The 15,312-nt window shown below is 37.6% G+C and overlaps 1 protein-coding gene across 35 annotated transcripts in view; it reads left to right on the top strand.

Moving 5' to 3' along the window:
• Positions 1–15,312, top strand: part of LOC137210245 (UDP-N-acetylglucosamine--peptide N-acetylglucosaminyltransferase 110 kDa subunit-like) — a 168,726-nt gene that overhangs the window by 35,434 nt on the left and 117,980 nt on the right. For 5 of the 35 annotated variants that reach the window (XR_010936416.1, XR_010936418.1, XR_010936414.1 and 2 more), the window contains one exon: positions 8,820–9,070. The exons of the other annotated variants lie outside the window; for them this stretch is intronic. The gene's annotated coding sequence lies outside the window, so the exon portion shown is untranslated. Of the gene's footprint in view, positions 1–8,819; positions 9,071–15,312 lie in introns of those variants that run through there. 35 annotated transcript variants of the gene reach the window in all.

The raw sequence follows: 15,312 nt of genomic DNA on the forward strand, positions 1-15,312 counted from the left end.
TGGAATTACTGGATTATATGGTTGTTCTGTTTTTGTTTTTATTAACATCTTTATTGGAGTATAGTTGCTTTACAATGGTGTGTTAGTATCTGCTTTATAACAAAGTGAGTCAGCTATACACATACATATGTCCCCATATCTTCTTCCTCTTGTGTCTCCCTTCCACCCTCCCTATCCCACCCCTCTAGTGGCTACATCAGTTAACATTCCCACCAACAGTGTACCAGGGTTCCCTTTTCTCCACATCCTCGCCAAGGCTTGTTAGTTTTGTTCTTTTTTATGATAGCCATTCTGACATGTGTGAGGTGATCTCTCATTGTTGTTTTGATTTGCATTTCCCTGATGGCTAGTGATGTTGAGCATCTTTTCATGTGCCTGTTGGCCATCTGTATGTTTTCTTTGGAAAAATGTCTATTCAGCTCTTCTGCCTATTCTTTTAAATCAGATTTTTTATATTAATAAATTTATAATTTTAATATAGTTAAATTCATCACTTTTGCTTCATACAATGTATGCTTCTTTATTTTTCAAAGATCTATTTCATCTCTTACCCTGAAATCACAAATATATTACCTTCCAATTTCTTTTATTCTCTCTAGATTTTATTTTTCACATTTAAATATTAAAACTATTGTATTTTAGTTTTGTACATTAGGTGGAATTATATAACATAATGGTTAATAGAATGATTTCTGTGGGGTTTAAGTTCCAGCTCCACCATGTACTTCTTAGGCTAGTCATTTTATCTCTCATACTTCAGTTTTTCCACCTGTAAAATGAGGATAATAGTTTATGCCTTGTGGATTTTTTTGTGAAGATTAGGTGAGCTATATAGGACTGGGTACAACATAAGTGATATCACTAGGTTAAGATCCAGTCTCATCTCTCTTTTTAAAATGAGACTGTTTCCCCAAAAGCTGTAATTCAACTTCCTCCATTGGACTATGATTCCATCTCTTTCATGTGCCAACTTTCTATCTGTATATAGCTCTATTTCTAGGCCACCTGTTTGAGTTGTTTTCTTATTTGCTATTTCTTCCAAGGGCATCACACAGTTCTTATCTATCATGACTTCCCAATATATCTTAATGTGTAGGGCACATTCTCCATTTTGAGCTTATTTTTCAAAACTACCTTAGCTGTATGGAGAACTTTATTCTTCCAGATACATTTTATTTTATTTTATTTTATTTTTTTTATAGGAGATAGAGCAATCTGCTTTTTTTTTCTTTTTTTTGGCTGCATTGGGTCTTCATTGCTGCGTGTGAGCTTTGTCTAGTTGCAGCGAGCCGTGGGGCAGGAGGCTACTCTTTGTTGTGGTGCACAGGCTTGTCATTGCAGTGTCTTCCCTTGTTGCAGAGCACAGGCTCCAGGCTCGTGGGCTTCAGTAGTTGTGGCTCGTGGGCTCTAGAGTGCAGGCTCAGCAGTTGTGGTGCACCAGCTTAGTTGCTCCGTGGCATGTGGGATCTTCCTGGACCAGGGATTGAACCCATGTTCCCTCCATTGGCAGGCGGATTCTCAACCACTGCGCCACCATTGAAGTCCCCCAGATACATTTTAGAATCACTTTTTTATGCTGTCACTCAAAAAAAAAAAAAAAAGAGCTTGGCCTTTTATTACAGTTGCATTTAATTTTATAGATTAATATAGGGACATTTATATTATTATAGTAAGTCATCTCATCCATACCTGTGATATAAATTTCTTTTACTCATGTGTCCTCTAATAAAGTTTTCATTATGAAGATTTTCTGCATAATTTATTAGGTGAAACCCCATACTCTCTATAGGTTTTGTTACTATGGTAAATTCATCTTGTATTGTATCTAGATATTGATGCTATGGAGGAACACAATTGATCTTGGTGTATTAATTTTTTTCCAGCCCCTATGTTGAGCTCTTTTCTTAGATTTAATAGTTTATTGATTTTCCTGTGTTTCCAATGAAATACATAATCAAAACGATCTATAAATATGACATTTTTATCTATATTCTTCTAAACCTTCTCTCTTTCTATTTCTCTCAATACACAGCTCCAAAAAGGTCGGTTCCAATAGACCAGTAATGTTAGAAATCTTCATCTCAATTCTCTCCTTAAAGGAAATGCTAATTTTTTAAAAAAATTAGTAGTATAATAATTTTTGTTAGTGTATACATGTGCCATGTATTTTTGGTATATAGCCTTTATCAAGGAAAGATAGTTATTATTTGGATCTACTTTTATAAAATTTACCCTACCCAATAGATTTTGAACCTCATGGGATGCTTTTTATCTCTTCTATCTAAAAAGAATGATATGATTTTCTCCTTTTATTTAACTAATACAGTGAATCACATGAATTGATTGGCTGATACTGAACCAACCTTGCATTCTCAAGGATAAACCCACTTGACCAAATTGTATTATAGTATAGATTAGCTTTTGCTGTATTACAAACCACCTCAAAACTGAGTGGCTTAGGGAGATCAGCTTGGTGCTTTGGGACCACCTAGAGGAGTGGGATAGGGAGGGTGGGAGGGAGGGAGACACAAGAGGGAAGAGATATGGGAACATATGTATAACTGATTCACTTTGTTATAAAGCAGAAACTAACAAACCATTGTAAAGAAATTATACTCCAATAAAGATATAAAAAACAAAAAAACAAAAAAAAACTTAGTGGCTTAAAATAGCAATTACTTGGCCATTTAGGACTGGATTCATCTGGGTAGTGTTTTACTTTTGGTTTTATCTGGGCTCCTTCATGCAGTTTTAGTCAACTGATGGATCAGCTGAGTGAGAGCTGGTCTGAGACAGCCTCACTCACAGGTTCGGTGGTTGGCTTGGACAGTGGGAGCACCTGGTCCACTTGTCTTCAGAACCTAGTGGGCTAGTCCTCGGCAACTGAGCCATAAAGCTCTTTTGCTATTGTCTCATCATGTGGGTTGAGTATGCCAAAGCCCAGTCCTGCTGAAGTGGTGACTTAGGAATGAGGGTGTCAGAAGGGGATTGTACCATAATTTTTGAAACATCCTATCACAATGTTTTTAATATACCTTAAAACTCTGTGGAATAATAGTGTATTTAGGTTTTTGACTTATATTTTTAATAAGGAAACTTTGATTGTAATGTTTTTTTATATTGCCCCTGTTTGGTATAATATTCTTCTTGCACCTTTAGCCCCATTATTCTAGCTTGGGGTACTTAAAATGTATTGAAGGGGATAGAAATGAGTATTGCATCTTAAATAAAATAGTCTTGGACAAGTGGTTCCCACTTATCACTGAGGTTGTTCAACAGGCTGCACTCTCACGGTGGACTATTGAACCCTTATGTACACCAAGCATTACATCTCACTTATACAATATTTATATCACAGCGCCTATGAATAGCACAATACCCATTGCTAATTCAGATTGTGTTTTAAGATATGAGGCAAAATGTAAGACTTTTATTATAGTCATAAACATCTAGCAAACCAACCAGAAAATAAAAGCTAATTTTCAGTTGGTTGGCCGAGAACAAAAAAGCGAAGAATACCTAGTGCAAAACCATATCTCTGCTAACTACTGTTGGATTTAGAGCACACACATGCTAAAAAATATCTTCTTATCAAAGATTTGAGGTTGGACCTGAAAAAATTATATCAGAAGTGAAAATAATCATGTGGTCTGACCAGCGTGGATCACACAAAGTAAGTGTATACTATATATAAAGTAGATAGACTACGAGGTCCTACTGTATAGCACAGGCAACTATATTCAACACCTTGTAATAACGTATAATGGAAAAGGATCTGAAGAAGAAATACGTATATCGGAATCACTTGGCTGTACACCTGAAACACAACATTGTCAATCAACTATACTTCAAGTAAAACAAAACAAAACAAAAAACTAAGTGTAAAGGGAAGTATAGTTTTATAAATTCACCTCTGATATCCAATGGACCAACTGAAAGACAACAGAACCTACAACTATCTAGGAGACAGGACATGGCCAGCAAACCAGGCCGTTACCCGTGTTAACGGTCATAGCTGCCAAAAAACATACAGACTAGCCTGCATTCATGAATACATAGGAATTCTTCATTTATCTGGCATTGTTAGGCAATGAGGTATTGTATGTTAGGAGAAGTTTTTTTAAAATGACAAATTTAAGAGGAGTTATTTTAACCTTCACTCGGTAATTTTTTTTCTAAAATTAAGAAATGTATCTACTGGTGTATCTAATGTTTCCTTGATAACTCGGGGTCATCAGTTCAATCAACGTTTGCATGAATAATGCAAATGGAAACAAGACAGGCATGCTTACTGAAACTGAAAATGACATAGCAATGGCTGGAATAACTGATGAGAGAGCAAGAAAAAAGCAAAACTGAAAACAAACCGTGATGAGGAAACAATCAGTCAAGTTCTGACTTTCTGTACTTAGTTTCAAAAAGAGATACCACAAATCCCAGCGAGAGACTCCAGCATCATTAGCTGTCTTTCTCCTTTGTTTCCACCTTCCTTTGCTTTTCCTTCTACCCTAGATTGTTCCAGGAAGTGTTTATAGCTCCTTGCAAGACACATTCTAATACTTGCTTTCTCTCACACAAACTTCACAATATGTCCATGTGATAAATAGTGTGGAGGTAAAAGACAATTCATCACAGGCACATCTCCTATGAAAATAAAATTAGAAACTAGCTTCTAAACATGCAGAGAGAAGGGCGTGGTGTCAGGCACTAATTTCCTTGCGAATTCCTCTCCATCTCTAATAGACGTTCTTCTTTACCAAGATCCCTTTTTATTGGTGTCCTATTCCAGACTGCTCCACTCCGCCCATCCTCATCCTGTAAAATACATTCACACTCTTTTGTGACCCTACTTATTTGCCCATTAAATAATCAATCATAGAACTGTCGGAATTAAATACAGAGCGAAATTAAAATACTGGAGTCACTTGGAGGGTTTAAGCAGCTCCACCAGAAAATACTGGGCATGGATTTAAAAGAGGCTGCGTGGGACTTGCTCTTGTCCAAATTCTTTCTCAAGAAGTATCTGAAATAAGCCTAAATTCAGAGTTAATCAGACTGGCCTGCTTTCTCAGGTGGACTGGAATTCTGCTCTTTCCCCTCAACTCCCTGATGTCAGTGGTACTTTCCGGAGAGGAGGTGGACTTCTCTGCCTACTGCAGAAGCTCAGTTCCCCCCGGGTCCGCTCCCTGTCTGAATCCCACACTTGAGGCCAGATGCCAGCCTTCCCAGAACATTTGTGGCCTCCTTTCAGTTTCTGACCTGCTCAGATTGAGTCCCTCTAGACTCTTTCTGGAAACCTGATCTTCAACCCCTTTCGCTGACCTTGATGGTTACCTTCCTACTTTAGGCCTCAGGTGCTTTAGCTATAAAATGATATAGTTGCCCTTAATTCTGAAGTCTTCTTTCTAAAGCGCTACAATGTGCTGGCTCCTTGAAAATGTTTCTCTTTGCTGATTTTAATTTTGTAGAGAATTAAAATCCCAGCCACTCTAAAAGACAGTAAGTTACATTGGATAAGGAAAGTGTGCTTTTGTAGTTAGATTAACAGGGATGGAAGACGACTTAGTATGTTTTAAGATACTCATGATCCGTTCTCGTGAGAGTCGGGGAAGAAGGGGAAGAGAGTTAATAAAATACCAAACAATTGTGACAAATTAAGTTCACCAAGATGTAGGTGATTAGTTACTACTTGAATAAGCCACACAAATCCAATTCAAGTTGTCCTTTATTTTTCTAAGGAGGATCCCAGTGAACTGAGTCCCATGTTCAGTGACTCCACGTTCAATGGCTTAGTCTTTAAAAACTTTAAAAACTTTAAAAACTGTTATGTTGCTGGAAGCAGAAATATTGCCCATCAGTCCTAATTGATGTTTAGCTATCACGCACATTTGAAATAAATTTATTACTTTGCCTGATCTCAGTGTAATACATTCCAAAGGGGCAAAGAGCACACGAAAAGCTATGGAGTCTCCATCTTCTACGCTAAAGTGTGCAATAGATTACATATTATTTGGCCGAGAAATTCACAAGCCATAGAAACCACACCATTAGCAATGTATACAGTGGTAAACAGCAGGTAATGAGAATGATATAAAACAAAACAGACTGTGTAGGTTGGCACTGCTGCCAATAAAGCAATTATTAAATGCATTCATATGCATCTACGCTAGGTAAGCTCTTTAGGGCAATTGCTATGAGTTCTACATACCTGTCAGGATATTATATATAGCCCAGTTTCTATGCCCTTTATTCAAAGACGCTGAGAAAGGGTTACTCTGGGTAAATTCAGACCTTTTCTCAATATAGAATTTGGTCAACATGCATTCTGAACAGCAAGATTTCACAGTATTTTCATACACTAATTGCCACCTCAGCAAATGCAGGATTAAGTATAATGGATTATAAGAAGTTAGAAAGGAAAGATGGAAGAAAAGAAGGAAGGTAGAAAAAAGGTGGATATGGAGTACTTCAACATTTATGTAGAGTGGACCTAAAACTAACCTGAGGTTTCCCTGAATTATTAGCATACGCTATAGAAACTTAAATGAAAAAATAAAAAAACCCAGCAAGGGAAACTCAAAGATTCTTTGCTTTTTCACTTTACTGCATATACACGTCCATCTTAAACAATCTATATGCTTATATCCAACAAGAGAGCATTGTTTTGCAAGGCTATTTGGGTTCTATCAGCATGTAAAGGTCAGACAACTCAACTTTAGCAGAGTCAGCTTTCAGGTGAATAATTGTTTCTTTCAGGTTGCGAGCATTTGAATTCTCCAGAAATGTTTCCCAAAACATGAAAATTAAAAGAGTCCTAGGACAGCGTCCTTTAGAAGTTTTATAGTATCAAGGTTTTTGGAGGAGGAGTATCCTTGTCCATTATCAACACAATGATTCCAAGCAGATCAATTTATGCTGAGAATATTATATAACAGAACCCACTTCACATCCATTATACTGACAATGATCTTCCTTACTTCAACCTTGTGCTTCTTATAAAGTTGAAAATACTGAGCCAAGAACAGACAGTGACAATGCCAGAGACTCAGATGTACCTATAGGTGCCTTCAGACAACATCAGCCACCCAGGCTAAAGTCCTGGTTTAAAACATCCCAACATGAATGAATCTCAAAAACTATATGCTGAGCAAGTGAAGCCAGATCAAAAGGGCACCCACTGTATTATTCAACTTACATGAAATTGTAAACTGGGCAAAAGTCGTCTCTAAAGATAAAAAACAGATCCGTGGTTGCCTTGGGGTGGGAGATGGGGATACTTCTGCAAAAGCCTGGGAGGAAACTTTCTAGGGTTTTAGAATTGTTATCTATCTTTATGGGGGTGGTAGTTATACAAATGTATACATTAATTAAAAGTCACTGAGCCGTTGACTAAAAATGTCTGCATTTTATTGTATGTAAATGATACCTTAATAAGGTTGATTACAAAATGAACCAAAACCAAAACAAAGCAGAAGAAAAACCTCTCAAGACCTTAAAGAAAATACACTGTTTTCTTCCAGGGTACCAGATTGGAAATGAGGCATTGGTCTGTTCTACCCTCAGATTATCCCTAGATAGATTATCTAGTCTATTTTAAAGCACTAGAGTCCCCTTATCAGGAAAACTCACCCCATGTTTAATTTCTTTGATTTCTTCTGTGCCTCTTCTCCCAACACAGTGAAGCCATTCACGGAAGAAAAACCAGCTTTTTCCAACTTTGCATCACCATATATTCTTTGCAAAGCTATTATTTATAGAATAAAATTTGGCGACACTTTGTAAAAATCTAGCTTTTTGAGCCTTACAAATCTTAACAGTTACCCTATTTATTGCCTCCAGTGGAATTTGGAAAAAAAATTATTTTGAAAATGAATAGCTGAGAATTGACTTCTTTGCTTGTTGTGATTTTCTCTTCCTCTAAGATAGAAGTGAGTAGGAATGAGAAACACATACATAAAGAAAAATAAATTATCTTGCTGCCTTTGCATGGTTATAATTTATAGGAGGCCCTTTTCAACAATAATCTATTATCAGAATCAATAAAATATAATCTCCATGAAGGCCAGGCCAGGATATTTGTCTCTTTTTCAGCAGATTGCAATACAAACCACATTCATGGATATGCTTCTTGATGATCTTTGTAATACTGTAACAGTTGACCATTTCCTCATGCCTCTTCACCTTAACTTCAACCTGGTTTTTCACCAATGACCTCACATTTCCTTCTCTATCACTTGGTTGTGGGCCTCTTTTCCAACTCCAACTCGCATTTCACTCTGGAACCAAAGGAAGACTCACACCTTCCTGCTTTTTAGTGATACCTCAAGGTCATTTCCATATTGTGATCACCCTGAAGAATAGCCAGACAATTGTTATTTCAAAGCCATCTGACAGTTTGTAGCTCTAAAAATTAACTAAGGACCGCATTTGTCAAAAATATCCTAGTTTAAGATTTTGGTAATACAGCAACAGTAATTCCGAAGTCACTTATGACAATCAGTGTGGGAAGCACCCTCCTTCAGGAAGATCCTTTGCCATACAATACTCTTTCCCTGTCAGGTAATAAGGAAGCACGGCCGTGGAAAGTAACCTTTTGTGGAAAGAAATACTTGGCTTCGAGAAGGCTTGAAGTTCATACATTTTTCTTGAATTAGATTCCCCATTAATTACTTTATCCACAAAGAGGTAATTATCAGAGTTATGTAAGCAATTAAGGAGATGCTACTCCACATTCTTTCAGCTTGTTGACCTTTCTCACTTTATTTCATGTGGCCATCTGAAACATCAGTGATTTACATGTCTTTCTTTTTTTTTAACAGATTTCTGTGTGTGTGTGTGTCCCCATGATGAAAACATCATTAAAGTAAAATATCATGAATAGACTCTTAAGAAGCAGAGTCTACTGAAAGTCCTGGAAAATATGAAAGCACTAATATTCATGGACAGCTCTACACTCTGAAAGTTACTCCAAATGTTGTTGATCTCTCTTTTGTCTAGGAGTTTTTCAAATTTTCTACCATGATCATTTGTTAGTTTTATAATTACATAATAAAGGCATTACATCATACAATCTTTTGTTATCCATTGCAGTTTTAAAACTATTCCTTTCCTTGTCCTCAGCAGATATGTCATAGATTATTAGTACACAAGCAAAGACTTTCAACGTAACAGTACTTTATAGTGAGAAGAACTATACTGAGCTATCTCTATCCTAAGACAATACACTAGGAAAGCACTAGGAATTCTTAAGCACTAGGAATACAGAGACGATCAAGGGGCAAGTTCCTTGCCTTCGAGTATACATGATCATTATAGCAAATGCTTAAATAGCACTTAGTATATAACTCACCACAGCAGTCTTATTATCCTCCTTTTTAATAGGTGAGCAGAGGAAGCCACAGGGAAGTCATAGGGTAAAGCCAGAATTTGAACCTAGGTAGACTAGTACACTCTCCACGGCTTTAACTACTACATTAAAAAAAAAAAATATATATATATATATATATAAACTCCAAGTATTCCAAAGTTACAAAACACTTATCTACCAAAACTCAAAAAGGAGCACACCAACTTGCATAGAAAATAAACATGTAAAAGTTCATAAATAAACCACAATATAACCTGCTCCACATAATATACTGACTGCAGTGTCCTGGGCCTCTCCCATCCTTAGGTAGCCAGAAATTACAACAAAATAATACTTTTCACCTTCACAGCCACACCATCTCTCATACCAACCAACCAATTACTTCCTTAGATAGAATAGGAAATTAACCTGAATATCATAAAATATATATATATAGCATTACTGATGTAGAATCTTTGTTTAAAGACAATAATTTCAATAGCAGAGGGAACGTTACCATTGCAGGCTTCAGATAACATGTATATTTCTCAGTTTCATGCTAAATCATATAATGCCATATTGTGTCTGAAGCTATTTTTTCAATAGTCCATTTTCTTAAATGGACTAGCAATGCCGTAAATACTGAGGAACATTTTGGCTCCCAAATCCTAAAGCCATTCTGATTATGCCTGGGTGATCATGGGGACTTCATCGGAACTACCAGAGGACTGGCTGAAATACCAGTGTTCTGGCCAGCTTACAAATCAGAAATTATACAGAATCCAATTTTATTTTTTTGTTAAGTAATTCCTATGAGGCTGTTGGGATGTCAATGTAAAGGCCTTTCACGTGTAATCTTTATCCATTAGATAGGGAACAATGCCAATCCCCGTCATAAATACTTTCACAACCTGACACTGAAAATCCACTGTAGGGCATAGGACCTGCAAATAGGATATGAGTCACACACATCCACTCATTCAGACAATCCACAAATATTCATTTTTAAGTCTACTATATGCCAATAATGTACTGGCCTCTCAGATGCTAAACCATGCTAAATGCTGAAACAGACATACTCAGTTCGGGCCCTCCTGGAACTTATTACCTACAGAAGTGCCTTCATTGTAAATGGTCAGGTCTCAGCCAATGCTATTATCATCAGCAGGTGACCAAAGGATAGAGCTTGCTTTCTAAACAAGCTCCACACTCTTTGCTTTCAACATTTTTGTTTTCCTTCAAGGCACATTATCCAGTGGTCAGTTTCTCCCAGTTAGTGAGGTTTGGGGAAAAGGTACCCAGTGAACAATTCCTTGTGGCCTCACTCTTTCCTCACACTCTCCTCTGTGCTTTTGAGCTAAAGAGACCTGGATTAAAGTCACTTGCTCTAACCTTATTATTTTAAAATACGGCTGCTCCTGCTTTGAGGATTTCCACTGGACCAACAGCAGCAAAGCAGCACTGAATCAGAAGCAGGTAAATTTCAAAATGACAGCTCTAAACATATCCACTCTTCTTTTGTTCTCCTCCTATCCCTTTGCTCTGAACACCTCTGCCCTGAGGCTTTGCCTTTACCCTTCTCTGATTACTGCTCCAAAAGGGTTTCCAAGAGCGGGGAGTATTTATGGTTTCATTTGCTCCCAAGTCCTTGGTGGAAAAGGATGCTTGCTTCCTGATTCTTACTAATTCCACACTCACATCATCAACACAAAAATCATCATTAAAAAAAAAAATTTCCTCAGCTTCATATTTCTTCTGGGCCAACACTGAAAGAATATTTTCAAAGAAACAATATCCTCTCTCCTTTGCCCTTCTGAGTTTCACGTTCTTACCTCCAGTCTCATTTTCAACCCTTATTACAGGATGCATCACAAACACAGAAGAAAGTTCTTTGTGCTTTCCTGTACCAGCTAATTATTCTAATTTGTTCTGTCTCTACCGAACAGAATGCGAAATCAACACAAAGGCTGATTATGCGACCTCTTCCAAGGGAATGGTCTGAGAGTTGTCTATTTACTAATGAAGCTCAGTGTGTATTAAGGGTTGACTGAAGCAATCATCAGGAATTTTCATCCCTTAAATTAGTCTTTTCTACCAGATGCACATCTTTCATTTCGGATAATATAACTTTTAAGTTCAGGATACAACTGGACAAAAGAAAAGAAAAAAAGGTAACCAACACAACATTTGCAGTAATAACACAGTAACAGCTATCGTCCTTCCCTGAGGAATTCAGCCTACTTTATGGACACAATTTAGTACACACTCATAAAAAAGCTAACAAAGCCCCAAACCACTTCACAAGAGCGTAGAGAGGTAAAGGTCAGAAATTATTACTGCCAGACCCAGCAGACAATAGCACCTACTGGAAAGAGCACAGGACAGGAAAACCTGGAAGCCTGTGTTCCAGTTTCGGTTATTCCTGTAAGCATTAGTACGATCTGAGTGAACTCAGCCTGCCCTGCTTTTTCTGTTTATAAAAACCTACATCATCCTCTCAGTAGAATGAAATGCCACATCTGAAAAGTTGCAGATCTCTTTAGGAAAGAAAAAAGCTCATGCTTTCCAACCAAAATGGAATAATTCTGTCAATGGAGACTTAATAAAAATCTGCCATAAAGCAATTGTTTACTTGAAATCTATCTTTTGTGGTATATTTATTGGGGTAAGGAGTGTCAGCAAATCATAATTAGAGTTACCGATTATTCCAGAAATCAAGGTCATTGAGTTCAGATTCCAACTTTGACCCTGACCCAGGCTTACAGAGATGTAAGATGTCCCAATACCTCATATCCAGCATACATGGGAGAAACAAGGTATGCAGACAGATCCTCTTATAAATATCCCATATGTAGTGGTTTTAATACAGGGTCTCAGATTCATTGCCATTCTTCGCATCCAGATGTGGGCATTTTCCCTTGAATTTAGGCAGGCTTTCCATGGCTTCAAACAATAGAGCAGGGGTCAGTAAATTATGGCTGGTGGGCCAAGTCTAGGCCTCTACCAGCTTTTATAAATGAAGCTTTATTGGAACACACCCATGTTCCTTAGTATATGTATTGTTTGTGTCTGTTTTCACATCACAGCAGCAGAGCTAAGTAGTTGCAAAAGAGACTGTATGGCTTGTAAAGCCTAAAATATTGACTGTCTGACACTTTATGGAAAAAGGTCTCCAACGCCTGCAATAGTATATAATGAAAGTGATGCTATGTAACATCTAAGACTAGGTCATAAAAGGTCATGCAGCTTTTGCATGATTCTCGTGGAATGCTTCAACCCTGGACACTCATTCTCTTGGAATACTCTATCTTGAATCCTAACTACCACGTTATGAGAAGTCCAAGCCACCTGGGCAGCCATCTATAGGCACTCCAGTCAAGAGTCCTTGTTGGGCCCAGTCTTCAAGGGCCAGACATGTGAATTAAAATTATCTAGATGATTCCAGCTCCAGCCATCCGAATCCTCATGAGCTGAGGTTTCAGATATCAGTCATGGAGTAGAGACAAGCCATCTCCTCTGTGTACTGTTTGAATTGCTGACCCACAAAATCTGGGCACATATTAAAATTTTTGTTTATTTCACCACTAAGTTTGGACTTCTTTATTATGTAGCAATAGATAACTATAGCACTGTGTCTGTACACAGGATATCTACATTTCACAGAGCACAGATTTTTAGATGTGAATGTTGACTGCTCAATTTCTAAGAAGAACGTATACACACACATAGGTACAAAATGTTTATGCATATGTAAATATTAGACCTATATAAACTAATCTATATTATCCATAAAATGAGGGGGCCTTGATAATGGCTAACATTATTTTTCGGTATTTATTGTGTTCCAAGAACTGATAAATTCTTGCATTGTATGAATTTTCTCTTTCACCCTCATAGCAACTCCCTGAGAGAAGTAATGGTATCTCTATTTTATAGATGAGAAAACTGAGGCAAAAACAGATAACATGCTCAAGAGTACTCAACAAGTAAATTTTTAGAGTCAAGATTTGAACCCAGGTTCTCAAGTTTTAGATCCCTTACTCATACTCACCAAGCTATATACTGAGGAAGGGGATGAAAGCTGACGCCATTACCTCATGCTCAAGAAGTTAGACAGAAACTTAGCAGGTATGGTTGAAAGAAGACAGGACTTGGAGTCGTAAGTCCAGAGCCTGAGTTATGAGATGAATTCTCCTCTCATCTAGATATAGGTTTGTTTTTAGAAAATGAAGAAGATCACTGCATATTTTGATTGTTAATTTCTGTACTTAATGATTACCAAAGAATGGAATTTTAGCAGGGAGCTATTTTGCAATGACATAAATTATTGATTCAAACTCAAACCTTTATTATAAATTATTGATTCAAAATCAAATCTTTATTAAGTCTCCCTTGCATCAGAAGTCTTTCCCACTCTTCATTTCTTTGAAACCCTTTCCTGTCTACTCTTGGCCAAAGCTTGAAGCCTAATTTAACATTTGGAAATAAAATAATGAAATAGTCATAACACAGCAATTCCAATGCCTACTGAAACGGAAGCTCTAAATAATTTTTCAGATAATTTAGGAAATTAAAAATATTTACATCATAGATGCAAAGACAGAAGTTACTTGTGTAATAAATGGTGAGACAAAAAGTTTCTGGTCAAGTAGATTTGTTTATATATGATCACTAATGTGAGTTCTACCCCTGTGCTAAAACCCAGTGACAGGTTGCATACAGCTTCTAAAGGGATAGTTCAGTGCATTGGGTCAAATTCATGCCATAAAATGTGGTATTAGTAGTAGTACTAGAAGACAGAGTGACTGTCTTCTTTGGGACATAGATGAAGACCCCAAGATAGACAATATCAAGGACAAATTATGTAGAATAAGATATTATCTCAGTCCTTGGAACATGTCATCCAGGATAGAACAAGAAGTAGATTTATTATCAAGTACATGAAGCCAGAGACAGTAAGCAATGAGTGGTAGTTGGTTAAAATAGACAGGTTTTAGAAGCAGAGGCACGGATGTAGAAAACAAACTTAGGGTTACCAGGGGACTGTGGCAGGGAGGCTAAATTGGGAGATTGGGACTGAAATATACACACTACTATACATGAAATAGATAACTAGTAAGAACCTGCTCTTCTTATTAGCCCAGGGAACTCCATTCAGTACTCTGTAATGGGCTATTTGGAAAAGACTCCAAAAAAAAAAAATAAAAGTGGGGCTTCCCTGGTGGCATAGTGGTTGAGAGTCCGCCTGCTGATGCAGGGGACATGGGTTCGTGCCCCGGTCCGCAAAGATCCCACATGCTGCGGAGCGGCTGGGCCCGTAAGCCATGGCTGCTGAGCCTGCGCGTCTGGAGCCTGTGCTCCACAACGGGAAAGGCCACAACAGTGAGAGGCCCGTGTACTGAAAAAAGAAAAAAAAAAAAGTGGATATATGTACATGTATAACTGATTCACTTTGCTGTACACCTGAAACTAACACAACACTGTAAATCAACTATGCTCCAATAAAAATTTAAAGAAAAAATAGGTTTTAAGAACCATAGTCAGGGAGCAGTGTGGATTGGAAAGACCTGGCAAGAAAAATTTCTGCATCCTCAGACAATGCTCCCCAAGCTGGCTATTGCAAGGGTGAGCATTTAAGAGATCTTTGACCTAAGGAGGACATGAGATTAACAGTCTATCCCAATGTGCATGAATTATTCTCCTCCGTGCTATCAGAAATCAGATGGCATCCTAGAGCAGGGGTCAGCAGATCTTTTTTGTAAAGGCTCAGATAGTAAATATTTTGGATTTTCTGTACCATACGTCTCCATTGCAACTGCCCATCTGCTGCTGTAGCACAGAAACAGCTATGCACAATACGTTAAGGAATGGATGAGGCTGTGTTCAAGCAAAACGTTATGTACAAAACCAGGAGTCAAGCGAGATCTGATCAGTGGGCCAGAGTGTGCGGACGCCAGTTCTGGGTC

This window comes from Pseudorca crassidens, chromosome 17 (genome assembly GCF_039906515.1).
Source record: "Pseudorca crassidens isolate mPseCra1 chromosome 17, mPseCra1.hap1, whole genome shotgun sequence".
Lineage (NCBI taxonomy): Eukaryota > Metazoa > Chordata > Mammalia > Artiodactyla > Delphinidae > Pseudorca > Pseudorca crassidens.